Here is a 16,381-nt window from a genome sequence, read left to right on the forward strand (position 1 = left end):
CCAACTCCTAGAAATAACTTCATGCCCCATCTCCCTTACTTCCAGCTAGTAAGGATCACATAATTCCTAACAAAGTTTTGACACAGATTCCCTATTCGGGCATTCAGAACATATAGCACGTTGCTGCAAGCAAGCACATTTTCATTCAAAGATGCAAGTTACTAGGTAGGAACAAGTTTGTATAGGTATTTCAAAGATGCCCAGAACTGAGCTAAACTTGGTATGCGTCAAACTCCAAGAAATAACTTCATGCCCCATCTCCCTTACTTCCAGCTAGTAAGGATCACATAATTCCTAACAAAGTTTTGACACAGATTCCCAATTCGGGCGCTCAGAACATATAACACGTTGCTGTAAGCAAGCACATTCTCATTCAAAGATGCAAGTTACTATGTAGGAACAAGTTTGTATAGGTATTTCAAAGATGCCCAGAACTGAGCTAAACTTGGTATGTGTCCAACTCCTAGAAATAACTTCATGCCCCATCTCCCTTACTTCCAGCTAGTAAGGATCACATAATTCCTAACAAAGTTTTGACACAGATTCCTAATTCGGGCGCTCAGAACATATAGCACGTTGCTGTAAGCAAGCACATTCTCATTCAAAGATGCAAGTTACTATGTAGGAACAAGTTTGTATAGGTATTTCAAAGATGCCCAGAACTGAGCTAAACTTGGTATGTGTCCAACTCCTAGAAATAACTTCATGCCCCATCTCCCTTACTTCCAGCTAGTAAGGATCACATAATTCCTAACAAAGTTTTGACACAGATTCCCAATTCGGGCATTCAGAACATATAGCACGTTGCTGCAAGCAAGCACATTCTCATTCAAAGATGCAAGTTACTATGTAGGAACAAGTTTGTATAGGTATTTCAAAGATGCCCAGAACTGAGCTAAACTTGGTATGTGTCCAACTCCTAGAAATAACTTCATGCCCCATCTCCCTTACTTCCAGCTAGTAAGGATCACATAATTCCTAACAAAGTTTTGACACAGATTCCCTTTTCGGGCTTTCAGAACATATAGCACGTTGCTGCAAGCAAGCACATTCTCATTCAAAGATGCAAGTTACTATGTAGGAACAAGTTTGTATAGGTATTTCAAAGATGCCCAGAACTGAGCTAAACTTGGTATGTGTCCAACTCCCAGAAATAACTTCATGCCCCATCTCCCTTACTTCCAGCTAGTAAGGATCACATAATTCCTAACAAAGTTTTGACACAGATTCCCAATTCGGGCATTCAGAACATATAGCACGTTGCTGTAAGCAAGCACATTCTCATTCAAAGTTGTAAGTTACTATGTAGGAACAAGTTTGTATAGGTATTTCAAAGATGCCCAGAACTGAGCTAAACTTGGTATGTGTCCAACTCCTAGAAATAACTTCATGCCCCATCTCCCTTACTTCCAGCTAGTAAGGATCACATAATTCCTAACAAAGTTTTGACACAGATTCCCAATTCGGGCATTCAGAACATATAGCACGTTGCTGTAAGCAAGCACATTCTCATTCAAAGATGCAAGTTACTATGTAGGAACAAGTTTGTATAGGTATTTCAAAGATGCCCAGAACTGAGCTAAACTTGGTATGTGTCCAACTCCTAGAAATAACTTCATGCCCCATCTCCCTTACTTCCAGCTAGTAAGGATCACATAATTCCTAACAAAGTTTTGACACAGATTCCCAATTCGGGCATTCAGAACATATAGCACGTTGCTGTAAGCAAGCAGATTCTCATTCAAAGATGCAAGTTACTATGTAGGAACAAGTTTGTATAGGTATTTCAAAGATGCCCAGAACTGAGCTAAACTTGGTATGTGTACAACTCCTAGAAATAACTTCATGCCCCATCTCCCTTACTTCCAGCTAGTAAGGATCACATAATTCCTAACAAAGTTTTGACACAGATTCCCTATTCGGGCATTCAGAACATACAGCACGTTGGTGTAAGCAAGCACATTCTCATTCAAAGTTGCAAGTTACTAGGTAGGAACAAGTTTGTATAGGTATTTCAAAGATGCCCAGAACTGAGCTAAACTTGGTATGTGTCCAACTCCTAGAAATAACTTCATGCAACATCTCCCTTACTTCCAGCTAGTAAGGATCACATAATTCCTAACAAAGTTTTGACACAGATTGCCAATTCGGGCATTCAGATCATATAGCACGTTGCTGTAAGCAAGAACATTCTCATTCAAAGTTGCAAGTTACTATGTAGGAACAAGTTTGTATAGGTATTTCAAAGATGCCCAGAACTGAGCTAAACTTGGTATGTGTCCAACTCCTAGAAATAACTTCATGCCCCATCTCCCTTACTTCCAGCTAGTAAGGATCACATAATTCCTAACAAAGTTTTGACACAGATTCCCAATTCGGGCATTCAGAACATATAGCACGTTGCTGCAAGCAAGCAGATTCTCATTCAAAGATGCAAGTTACTAGGTAGGAACAAGTTTGTATAGGTATTTCAAAGATGCCCAGAACTGAGCTAAACTTGGTATGTGTCCAACTCCTAGAAATAACTTCATGCCCCATCTCCCTTACTTCCAGCTAGTAAGGATCACATAATTCCTAACAATGTTTTGACACAGATTCCCTATTCGGGCATTCAGAACATATAGCACGTTGCTGTAAGCAAGCACATTCTCATTCAAAGTTGCAAGTTACTATGTAGGAACAAGTTTGTATAGGTATTTCAAAGATGCCCAGAACTGAGCTAAACTTGGTATGTGTCCAACTCCCAGAAATAACTTCATGCCCCATCTCCCTTACTTCCAGCTAGTAAGGATCACATAATTCCTAACAAAGTTTTGACACAGATTCCCAATTCGGGCATTCAGAACATATAGCACGTTGCTGTAAGCAAGCACATTCTCATTCAAAGTTGTAAGTTACTATGTAGGAACAAGTTTGTATAGGTATTTCAAAGATGCCCAGAACTGAGCTAAACTTGGTATGTGTCCAACTCCTAGAAATAACTTCATGCCCCATCTCCCTTACTTCCAGCTAGTAAGGATCACATAATTCCTAACAAAGTTTTGACACAGATTCCCAATTCGGGCATTCAGAACATATAGCACGTTGCTGTAAGCAAGCACATTCTCATTCAAAGATGCAAGTTACTATGTAGGAACAAGTTTGTATAGGTATTTCAAAGATGCCCAGAACTGAGCTAAACTTGGTATGTGTCCAACTCCTAGAAATAACTTCATGCCCCATCTCCCTTACTTCCAGCTAGTAAGGATCACATAATTCCTAACAATGTTTTGACACAGATTCCCTATTCGGGCATTCAGAACATAGAGCACGTTGCTGTAAGCAAGCACATTCTCATTCAAAGTTGCAAGTTACTATGTAGGAACAAGTTTGTATAGGTATTTCAAAAATGCCCAGAACTGAGCTAAACTTGGTATGTGTCCAACTCCTAGAAATAACTTCATGCCCCATCTCCCTTACTTCCAGCTAGTAAGGATCACATAATTCCTAACAAAGTTTTGACACAGATTGCCAATTCGGGCATTCAGAACATATAGCACGTTGCTGTAAGCAAGCACATTCTCATTCAAAGTTGCAAGTTACTATGTAGGAACAAGTTTGTATAGGTATTTCAAAGATGCCCAGAACTGAGCTAAACTTGGTATGTGTCCAACTCCTAGAAATAACTTCATGCAACATCTCCCTTACTTCCAGCTAGTAAGGATCACATAATTCCTAACAAAGTTTTGACACAGATTCCCTATTCGGGCATTCAGAACATATAGCACGTTGCTATAAGCCAGCAGATTCTCATTCAAAGATGCAAGTTACTAGGTAGGAACAAGTTTGTATAGGTATTTCAAAGATGCCCAGAACTGAGCTAAACTTGGTATGTGTCCAACTCCTAGAAATAACTTCATGCCCCATCTCCCTTACTTCCAGCTAGTAAGGATCACATAATTCCTAACAAAGTTTTGACACAGATTCCCTATTCGGGCTTTCAGAACATATAGCACGTTGCTGCAAGCAAGCACATTCTCATTCAAAGATGCAAGTTACTATGTAGGAACAAGTTTGTATAGGTATTTTAAGATGCCCAGAACTGAGCTAAACTTGGTATGTGTCCAACTCCCAGAAATAACTTCATGCCCCATCTCCCTTACTTCCAGCTAGTAAGGATCACATAATTCCTAACAAAGTTTTGACACAGATTCCCAATTCGGGCATTCAGAACATATAGCACGTTGCTGTAAGCAAGCACATTCTCATTCAAAGATGCAAGTTACTATGTAGGAACAAGTTTGTATAGGTATTTCAAAGATGCCCAGAACTGAGCTAAACTTGGTATGTGTCCAACTCCTAGAAATAACTTCATGCCCCATCTCCCTTACTTCCAGCTAGTAAGGATCACATAATTCCTAACAAAGTTTTGACACAGATTCCCAATTCGGGCATTCAGAACATATAGCACGTTGCTGTAAGCAAGCAGATTCTCATTCAAAGATGCAAGTTACTATGTAGGAACAAGTTTGTATAGGTATTTCAAAGATGCCCAGAACTGAGCTAAACTTGGTATGTGTCCAACTCCTAGAAATAACTTCATGCCCCATCTCCCTTACTTCCAGCTAGTAAGGATCACATAATTCCTAACAAAGTTTTGACACAGATTCCCTATTCGGGCATTCAGAACATATAGCACGTTGCTGCAAGCAAGCACATTCTCATTCAAAGATGCAAGTTACTATGTAGGAACAAGTTTGTATAGGTATTTCAAAGATGCCCAGAACTGAGCTAAACTTGGTATGTGTCCAACTCCTAGAAATAACTTCATGCCCCATCTCCCTTACTTCCAGCTAGTAAGGATCACATAATTCCTAACAAAGTTTTGACACAGATTCCCTATTCGGGCATTCAGAACATACAGCACGTTGCTGTAAGCAAGCACATTCTCATTCAAAGTTGCAAGTTACTAGGTAGGAACAAGTGTGTATAGGTATTTCAAAGATGCCCAGAACTGAGCTAAACTTGGTATGTGTCCAACTCCTAGAAATAACTTCATGCAACATCTCCCTTACTTCCAGCTAGTAAGGATCACATAATTCCTAACAAAGTTTTGACACAGATTGCCAATTCGGGCATTCAGAACATATAGCACGTTGCTGTAAGCAAGAACATTCTCATTCAAAGTTGCAAGTTACTATGTAGGAACAAGTTTGTATAGGTATTTCAAAGATGCCCAGAACTGAGCTAAACTTGGTATGTGTCCAACTCCTAGAAATAACTTCATGCCCCATCTCCCTTACTTCCAGCTAGTAAGGATCACATAATTCCTAACAAAGTTTTGACACAGATTCCCAATTCGGGCATTCAGAACATATAGCACGTTGCTGCAAGCAAGCAGATTCTCATTCAAAGATGCAAGTTACTAGGTAGGAACAAGTTTGTATAGGTATTTCAAAGATGCCCAGAACTGAGCTAAACGTTGTATGTGTCCAACTCCTAGAAATAACTTCATGCCCCATCTCCCTTACTTCCAGCTAGTAAGGATCACATAATTCCTAACAATGTTTTGACACAGATTCCCTATTCGGGCATTCAGAACATATAGCACGTTGCTGTAAGCAAGCACATTCTCATTCAAAGTTGCAAGTTACTATGTAGGAACAAGTTTGTATAGGTATTTCAAAAATGCCCAGAACTGAGCTAAACTTGGTATGTGTCCAACTTCTAGAAATAACTTCATGCCCCATCTCCCTTACTTCCAGCTAGTAAGGATCACATAATTCCTAACAAAGTTTTGACACAGATTGCCAATTCGGGCATTCAGAACATATAGCACGTTGCTGTAAGCAAGCACATTCTCATTCAAAGTTGCAAGTTACTATGTAGGAACAAGTTTGTATAGGTATTTCAAAGATGCCCAGAACTGAGCTAAACTTGGTATGTGTCCAACTCCTAGAAATAACTTCATGCAACATCTCCCTTACTTCCAGCTAGTAAGGATCACATAATTCCTAACAAAGTTTTGACACAGATTCCCTATTCGGGCATTCAGAACATATAGCACGTTGCTATAAGCCAGCAGATTCTCATTCAAAGATGCAAGTTACTAGGTAGGAACAAGTTTGTATAGGTATTTCAAAGATGCCCAGAACTGAGCTAAACTTGGTATGTGTCCAACTCCTAGAAATAACTTCATGCCCCATCTCCCTTACTTCCAGCTAGTAAGGATCACATAATTCCTAACAAAGTTTTGACACAGATTCCCAATTCGGGCATTCAGAACATATAGCACGTTGCTGTAAGCAAGCACAGTCTCATTCAAAGTTGCAAGTTACTATGTAGGAACAAGTTTGTATAGGTATTTCAAAGATGCCCAGAACTGAGCTAAACTTGGTATGTGTCCAACTCCTAGAAATAACTTCATGCCCCATCTCCCTTACTTCCAGCTAGTAAGGATCACATAATTCCTAACAAAGTTTTGACACAGATTCCGAATTCGGGCATTCAGAACATATAGCACGTTGCTGTAAGCAAGCACATTCTCATTCAAAGTTGCAAGTTACTATGTAGGAACAAGTTTGTATAGGTATTTCAAAGATGCCCAGAACTGAGCTAAACTTGGTATGTGTCCAACTCCTAGAAATAACTTCATGCCCCATCTCCCTTACTTCCAGCTAGTAAGGATCACATAATTCCTAACAAAGTTTTGACACAGATTGCCAATTCGGGCGCTCAGAACATATAGCACGTTGCTGTAAGCAAGCAGATTCTCATTCAAAGATGCAAGTTACTATGTAGGAACAAGTTTGTATAGGTATTTCAAAGATGCCCAGAACTGAGCTAAACTTGGTATGTGTCCAACTCCTAGAAATAACTTCATGCCCCATCTCCCTTACTTCCAGCTAGTAAGGATCACATAATTCCTAACAAAGTTTTGACACAGATTCCCAATTCGGGCTCAGAACATATAGCACGTTGCTGTAAGCAAGCAGATTCTCATTCAAAGTTGCAAGTTACTATGTAGGAACAAGTTTGTATAGGTATTTCAAAGATGCCCAGAACTGAGCTAAACTTGGTATGTGTCCAACTCCTAGAAATAACTTCATGCCCCATCTCCCTTACTTCCAGCTAGTAAGGATCACATAATTCCTAACAAAGTTTTGACACAGATTGCCAATTCGGGCATTCAGAACATATAGCACGTTGCTGTAAGCAAGCACATTTTCATTCAAAGTTGCAAGTTACTAGGTAGGAACAAGTTTGTATAGGTATTTCAAAGATGCCCAGAACTGAGCTAAACTTGGTATGTGTCCAACTCCTAGAAATAACTTCATGCCACATCTCCCTTACTTCCAGCTAGTAAGGATCACATAATTCCTAACAAAGTTTTGACACAGATTCCCAATTCGGGCATTCAGAACATATAGCACGTTGCTATAAGCAAGCAGATTCTCATTCAAAGATGCAAGTTACTAGGTAGGAACAAGTTTGTATAGGTATTTCAAAGATGCCCAGAACTGAGCTAAACTTGGTATGTGTCCAACTCCTAGAAATAACTTCATTCCCCATCTCCCTTACTTCCAGCTAGTAAGGATCACATAATTCCTAACAAAGTTTTGACACAGATTGCCAATTCGGGCATTCAGAACATATAGCACGTTGCTGTAAGCAAGCACATTTTCATTCAAAGTTGCAAGTTACTAGGTAGGAACAAGTTTGTATAGGTATTTCAAAGATGCCCAGAACTGAGCTAAACTTGGTATGTGTCCAACTCCTAGAAATAACTTCATGCCACATCTCCCTTACTTCCAGCTAGTAAGGATCACATAATTCCTAACAAAGTTTTGACACAGATTCCCAATTCGGGCATTCAGAACATATAGCACGTTGCTATAAGCAAGCAGATTCTCATTCAAAGATGCAAGTTACTAGGTAGGAACAAGTTTGTATAGGTATTTCAAAGATGCCCAGAACTGAGCTAAACTTGGTATGTGTCCAACTCCTAGAAATAACTTCATTCCCCATCTCCCTTACTTCCAGCTAGTAAGGATCACATAATTCCTAACAAAGTTTTGACACAGATTCCCTATTCGGGCATTCAGAACATATAGCACGTTGCTGCAAGCAAGCACATTTTCATTCAAAGATGCAAGTTACTAGGTAGGAACAAGTTTGTATAGGTATTTCAAAGATGCCCAGAACTGAGCTAAACTTGGTATGTGTCCAACTCCTAGAAATAACTTCATGCCCCATCTCCCTTACTTCCAGCTAGTAAGGATCACATAATTCCTAACAAAGTTTTGACACAGATTCCCAATTCGGGCATTCAGAACATATAGCACGTTGCTGTAAGCAAGCACATTCTCATTCAAAGATGCAAGTTACTATGTAGGAACAAGTTTGTATAGGTATTTCAAAGATGCCCAGAACTGAGCTAAACTTGGTATGTGTCCAACTCCTAGAAATAACTTCATGCCCCATCTCCCTTACTTCCAGCTAGTAAGGATCACATAATTCCTAACAATGTTTTGACACAGATTCCCTATTCGGGCATTCAGAACATAGAGCACGTTGCTGTAAGCAAGCACATTCTCATTCAAAGTTGCAAGTTACTATGTAGGAACAAGTTTGTATAGGTATTTCAAAAATGCCCAGAACTGAGCTAAACTTGGTATGTGTCCAACTCCTAGAAATAACTTCATGCCCCATCTCCCTTACTTCCAGCTAGTAAGGATCACATAATTCCTAACAAAGTTTTGACACAGATTGCCAATTCGGGCATTCAGAACATATAGCACGTTGCTGTAAGCAAGCACATTCTCATTCAAAGTTGCAAGTTACTATGTAGGAACAAGTTTGTATAGGTATTTCAAAGATGCCCAGAACTGAGCTAAACTTGGTATGTGTCCAACTCCTAGAAATAACTTCATGCAACATCTCCCTTACTTCCAGCTAGTAAGGATCACATAATTCCTAACAAAGTTTTGACACAGATTCCCTATTCGGGCATTCAGAACATATAGCACGTTGCTATAAGCCAGCAGATTCTCATTCAAAGATGCAAGTTACTAGGTAGGAACAAGTTTGTATAGGTATTTCAAAGATGCCCAGAACTGAGCTAAACTTGGTATGTGTCCAACTCCTAGAAATAACTTCATGCCCCATCTCCCTTACTTCCAGCTAGTAAGGATCACATAATTCCTAACAAAGTTTTGACACAGATTCCCTATTCGGGCTTTCAGAACATATAGCACGTTGCTGCAAGCAAGCACATTCTCATTCAAAGATGCAAGTTACTATGTAGGAACAAGTTTGTATAGGTATTTTAAGATGCCCAGAACTGAGCTAAACTTGGTATGTGTCCAACTCCCAGAAATAACTTCATGCCCCATCTCCCTTACTTCCAGCTAGTAAGGATCACATAATTCCTAACAAAGTTTTGACACAGATTCCCAATTCGGGCATTCAGAACATATAGCACGTTGCTGTAAGCAAGCACATTCTCATTCAAAGATGCAAGTTACTATGTAGGAACAAGTTTGTATAGGTATTTCAAAGATGCCCAGAACTGAGCTAAACTTGGTATGTGTCCAACTCCTAGAAATAACTTCATGCCCCATCTCCCTTACTTCCAGCTAGTAAGGATCACATAATTCCTAACAAAGTTTTGACACAGATTCCCAATTCGGGCATTCAGAACATATAGCACGTTGCTGTAAGCAAGCAGATTCTCATTCAAAGATGCAAGTTACTATGTAGGAACAAGTTTGTATAGGTATTTCAAAGATGCCCAGAACTGAGCTAAACTTGGTATGTGTCCAACTCCTAGAAATAACTTCATGCCCCATCTCCCTTACTTCCAGCTAGTAAGGATCACATAATTCCTAACAAAGTTTTGACACAGATTCCCTATTCGGGCATTCAGAACATATAGCACGTTGCTGCAAGCAAGCACATTCTCATTCAAAGATGCAAGTTACTATGTAGGAACAAGTTTGTATAGGTATTTCAAAGATGCCCAGAACTGAGCTAAACTTGGTATGTGTCCAACTCCTAGAAATAACTTCATGCCCCATCTCCCTTACTTCCAGCTAGTAAGGATCACATAATTCCTAACAAAGTTTTGACACAGATTCCCTATTCGGGCATTCAGAACATACAGCACGTTGCTGTAAGCAAGCACATTCTCATTCAAAGTTGCAAGTTACTAGGTAGGAACAAGTGTGTATAGGTATTTCAAAGATGCCCAGAACTGAGCTAAACTTGGTATGTGTCCAACTCCTAGAAATAACTTCATGCAACATCTCCCTTACTTCCAGCTAGTAAGGATCACATAATTCCTAACAAAGTTTTGACACAGATTGCCAATTCGGGCATTCAGAACATATAGCACGTTGCTGTAAGCAAGAACATTCTCATTCAAAGTTGCAAGTTACTATGTAGGAACAAGTTTGTATAGGTATTTCAAAGATGCCCAGAACTGAGCTAAACTTGGTATGTGTCCAACTCCTAGAAATAACTTCATGCCCCATCTCCCTTACTTCCAGCTAGTAAGGATCACATAATTCCTAACAAAGTTTTGACACAGATTCCCAATTCGGGCATTCAGAACATATAGCACGTTGCTGCAAGCAAGCAGATTCTCATTCAAAGATGCAAGTTACTAGGTAGGAACAAGTTTGTATAGGTATTTCAAAGATGCCCAGAACTGAGCTAAACTTGGTATGTGTCCAACTCCTAGAAATAACTTCATGCCCCATCTCCCTTACTTCCAGCTAGTAAGGATCACATAATTCCTAACAATGTTTTGACACAGATTCCCTATTCGGGCATTCAGAACATATAGCACGTTGCTGTAAGCAAGCACATTCTCATTCAAAGTTGCAAGTTACTATGTAGGAACAAGTTTGTATAGGTATTTCAAAAATGCCCAGAACTGAGCTAAACTTGGTATGTGTCCAACTTCTAGAAATAACTTCATGCCCCATCTCCCTTACTTCCAGCTAGTAAGGATCACATAATTCCTAACAAAGTTTTGACACAGATTGCCAATTCGGGCATTCAGAACATATAGCACGTTGCTGTAAGCAAGCACATTCTCATTCAAAGTTGCAAGTTACTATGTAGGAACAAGTTTGTATAGGTATTTCAAAGATGCCCAGAACTGAGCTAAACTTGGTATGTGTCCAACTCCTAGAAATAACTTCATGCAACATCTCCCTTACTTCCAGCTAGTAAGGATCACATAATTCCTAACAAAGTTTTGACACAGATTCCCTATTCGGGCATTCAGAACATATAGCACGTTGCTATAAGCCAGCAGATTCTCATTCAAAGATGCAAGTTACTAGGTAGGAACAAGTTTGTATAGGTATTTCAAAGATGCCCAGAACTGAGCTAAACTTGGTATGTGTCCAACTCCTAGAAATAACTTCATGCCCCATCTCCCTTACTTCCAGCTAGTAAGGATCACATAATTCCTAACAAAGTTTTGACACAGATTCCCAATTCGGGCATTCAGAACATATAGCACGTTGCTGTAAGCAAGCACATTCTCATTCAAAGTTGCAAGTTACTATGTAGGAACAAGTTTGTATAGGTATTTCAAAGATGCCCAGAACTGAGCTAAACTTGGTATGTGTCCAACTCCTAGAAATAACTTCATGCCCCATCTCCCTTACTTCCAGCTAGTAAGGATCACATAATTCCTAACAAAGTTTTGACACAGATTGCCAATTCGGGCGCTCAGAACATACAGCACGTTGCTGTAAGCAAGCAGATTCTCATTCAAAGATGCAAGTTACTATGTAGGAACAAGTTTGTATAGGTATTTCAAAGATGCCCAGAACTGAGCTAAACTTGGTATGTGTCCAACTCCTAGAAATAACTTCATGCCCCATCTCCCTTACTTCCAGCTAGTAAGGATCACATAATTCCTAACAAAGTTTTGACACAGATTCCCAATTCGGGCTCAGAACATATAGCACGTTGCTGTAAGCAAGCAGATTCTCATTCAAAGTTGCAAGTTACTATGTAGGAACAAGTTTGTATAGGTATTTCAAAGATGCCCAGAACTGAGCTAAACTTGGTATGTGTCCAACTCCTAGAAATAACTTCATGCCCCATCTCCCTTACTTCCAGCTAGTAAGGATCACATAATTCCTAACAAAGTTTTGACACAGATTGCCAATTCGGGCATTGAGAACATATAGCACGTTGCTGTAAGCAAGCACATTTTCATTCAAAGTTGCAAGTTACTAGGTAGGAACAAGTTTGTATAGGTATTTCAAAGATGCCCAGAACTGAGCTAAACTTGGTATGTGTCCAACTCCTAGAAATAACTTCATGCCACATCTCCCTTACTTCCAGCTAGTAAGGATCACATAATTCCTAACAAAGTTTTGACACAGATTCCCAATTCGGGCATTCAGAACATATAGCACGTTGCTATAAGCAAGCAGATTCTCATTCAAAGATGCAAGTTACTAGGTAGGAACAAGTTTGTATAGGTATTTCAAAGATGCCCAGAACTGAGCTAAACTTGGTATGTGTCCAACTCCTAGAAATAACTTCATTCCCCATCTCCCTTACTTCCAGCTAGTAAGGATCACATAATTCCTAACAAAGTTTTGACACAGATTCCCTATTCGGGCATTCAGAACATATAGCACGTTGCTGCAAGCAAGCACATTTTCATTCAAAGATGCAAGTTACTAGGTAGGAACAAGTTTGTATAGGTATTTCAAAGATGCCCAGAACTGAGCTAAACTTGGTATGTGTCCAACTCCAAGAAATAACTTCATGCCCCATCTCCCTTACTTCCAGCTAGTAAGGATCACATAATTCCTAACAAAGATTTGACACAGATTCCCAATTCGGGCATTCAGAACATATAGCACGTTGCTGCAAGCAAGCACATTCTCATTCAAAGATGCAAGTTACTATGTAGGAACAAGTTTGTATAGGTATTTCAAAAATGCCCAGAACTGAGCTAAACTTGGTATGTGTCCAACTCCTAGAAATAACTTCATGCCCCATCTCCCTTACTTCCAGCTAGTAAGGATCACATAATTCCTAACAAAGTTTTGACACAGATTGCCAATTCGGGCGCACAGAACATATAGCACGTTGCTGTAAGCAAGCACATTCTCATTCAAAGATGCAAGTTACTATGTAGGAACAAGTTTGTATAGGTATTTCAAAGATGCCCAGAACTGAGCTAAACTTGGTATGTGTCCAACTCCTAGAAATAACTTCATGCCCCATCTCCCTTACTTCCAGCTAGTAAGGATCACATAATTCCTAACAAAGTTTTGACACAGATTCCCAATTCGGGCATTCAGAACATATAGCACGTTGCTGTAAGCAAGCACATTCTCATTCAAAGATGCAAGTTACTATGTAGGAACAAGTTTGTATAGGTATTTCAAAGATGCCCAGAACTGAGCTAAACTTGGTATGTGTCCAACTCCTAGAAATAACTTCATGCCCCATCTCCCTTACTTCCAGCTAGTAAGGATCACATAATTCCTAACAAAGTTTTGACACAGATTCCCAATTCGGGCATTCAGAACATATAGCACGTTGCTGCAAGCAAGCACATTCTCATTCAAAGATGCAAGTTACTATGTAGGAACAAGTTTGTATAGGTATTTCAAAGATGCCCAGAACTGAGCTAAACTTGGTATGTGTCCAACTCCTAGAAATAACTTCATGCCCCATCTCCCTTACTTCCAGCTAGTAAGGATCACATAATTCCTAACAGTTTTGGCACAGATTCCCAATTCGGGCATTCAGAACATATAGCACTTTGCTGTAAGCAAGCACATTCTCATTCAAAGTTGCAAGTTACTATGTAGGAACAAGTTTGTATAGGTATTTCAAAGATGCCCAGAACTGAGCTAAACTTGGTATGTGTCCAACTCCTAGAAATAACTTCATGCCCCATCTCCCTTACTTCCAGCTAGTAAGGATCACATAATTCCTAACAAAGTTTTGACACAGATTCCCAATTCGGGCATTCAGAACATATAGCACGTTGCTGTAAGCAAGCACATTCTCATTCAAAGATGCAAGTTACTATGTAGGAACAAGTTTGTATAGGTATTTCAAAGATGCCCAGAACTGAGCTAAACTTGGTATGTGTCCAACTCCTAGAAATAACTTCATGCCCCATCTCCCTTACTTCCAGCTAGTAAGGATCACATAATTCCTAACAAAGTTTTGACACAGATTCCCAATTCGGGCATTCAGAACATATAGCACGTTGCTGCAAGCAAGCAGATTCTCATTCAAAGATGCAAGTTACTAGGTAGGAACAAGTTTGTATAGGTATTTCAAAGATGCCCAGAACTGAGCTAAACGTTGTATGTGTCCAACTCCTAGAAATAACTTCATGCCCCATCTCCCTTACTTCCAGCAAGTAAGGATCACATAATTCCTAACAAAGTTTTGACACAGATTCCCTATTCGGGCATTCAGAACATATAGCACGTTGCTGCAAGCAAGCACATTCTCATTCAAAGATGCAAGTTACTAGGTAGGAACAAGTTTGTATAGGTATTTCAAAGATGCCCAGAACTGAGATAAACTTGGTATGTGTCCAACTCCTAGAAATAACTTCATGCCCCATCTCCCTTACTTCCAGCTAGTAAGGATCACATAATTCCTAACAAAGTTTTGACACAGATTCCCAATTCGGGCATTCAGAACATATAGCACTTTGCTGTAAGCAAGCACATTCTCATTCAAAGTTGCAAGTTACTATGTAGGAACAAGTTTGTATAGGTATTTCAAAGATGCCCAGAACTGAGCTAAACTTGGTATGTGTCCAACTCCTAGAAATAACTTCATGCCCCATCTCCCTTACTTCCAGCTAGTAAGGATCACATAATTCCTAACAAAGTTTTGACACAGATTCCCAATTCGGGCATTCAGAACATATAGCACGTTGCTGTAAGCAAGCACATTCTCATTCAAAGTTGCAAGTTACTATGTAGGAACAAGTTTGTATAGGTATTTCAAAGATGCCCAGAACTGAGCTAAACCTGGTATGTGTCCAACTCCTAAAAATAAATTCATGCCCCATCTGCCTTCCTTCCAGCTAGTAAGGATCACATAATTCCTAACAAAGTTTTGACACAGATTCCCAATTCGGGCATTCAGAACATATAGCACGTTGCTGTAAGCAAGCAGATTCTCATTCAAAGATGCAAGTTACTATGTAGGAACAAGTTTGTATAGGTATTTCAAAGATGCCCAGAACTGAGCTAAACTTGGTATGTGTCCAACTCCTAAAAATAACTCCATGCCCCATCTCCCTTACTTCCAGCTAGTAAGGATCACATAATTCCTAACAGTTTTGGCACAGATTCCCAATTCGGGCATTCAGAACATATAGCACTTTGCTGTAAGCAAGCACATTCTCATTCAAAGTTGCAAGTTACTATGTAGGAACAAGTTTTTATAGGTATTTCAAAGATGCCCAGAACTGAGCTAAACTTGGTATGTGTCCAACTCCTAGAAATAACTTCATGCCCCATCTCCCTTACTTCCAGCTGGTAAGGATCACATAATTCCTAACAAAGTTTTGACACAGATTCCCAATTCGGGCATTCAGAACATATAGCACGTTGCTGTAAGCAAGCACATTCTCATTCAAAGATGCAAGTTACTATGTAGGAACAAGTTTGTATAGGTATTTCAAAGATGCCCAGAACTGAGCTAAACTTGGTATGTGTCCAACTCCTAGAAATAACTTCATGCCCCATCTCCCTTACTTCCAGCTGGTAAGGATCACATAATTCCTAACAAAGTTTTGACACAGATTCCCTATTCGGGCATTCAGAACATACAGCACGTTGCTGTAAGCAAGCACATTCTCATTCAAAGTTGCAAGTTACTAGGTAGGAACAAGTTTGTATAGGTATTTCAAAGATGCCCAGAACTGAGCTAAACTTGGTATGTGTCCAACTCCTAGAAATAACTTCATGCCCCATCTCCCTTACTTCCAGCTAGTAAGGATCACATAATTCCTAACAAAGTTTTGACACAGATTCCCTATTCGGGCATTCAGAACATACAGCACGTTGCTGTAAGCAAGCAGATTCTCATTCAAAGATGCAAGTTACTAGGTAGGAACAAGTTTGTATAGGAATTTCAAAGATGCCCAGAACTGAGCTAAACTTGGTATGTGTTCCACTCCTAGAAATAACATCATGCCCCATCTCCCTTACTTCCAGCTAGTAAGGATCACATAATTCCTAACAAAGTTTTGACACAGATTCCCTATTCGGGCATTCAGAACATATAGCACGTTGCTGCAAGCAAGCACATTCTCATTCAAAGATGCAAGTTACTATGTAGGAACAAGTTTGTATAGGTATTTCAAAGATGCCCA

This window comes from Diceros bicornis, chromosome 14, assembly GCF_020826845.1.
Source record: "Diceros bicornis minor isolate mBicDic1 chromosome 14, mDicBic1.mat.cur, whole genome shotgun sequence".
In the NCBI taxonomy this organism is placed as follows: domain Eukaryota; kingdom Metazoa; phylum Chordata; class Mammalia; order Perissodactyla; family Rhinocerotidae; genus Diceros; species Diceros bicornis.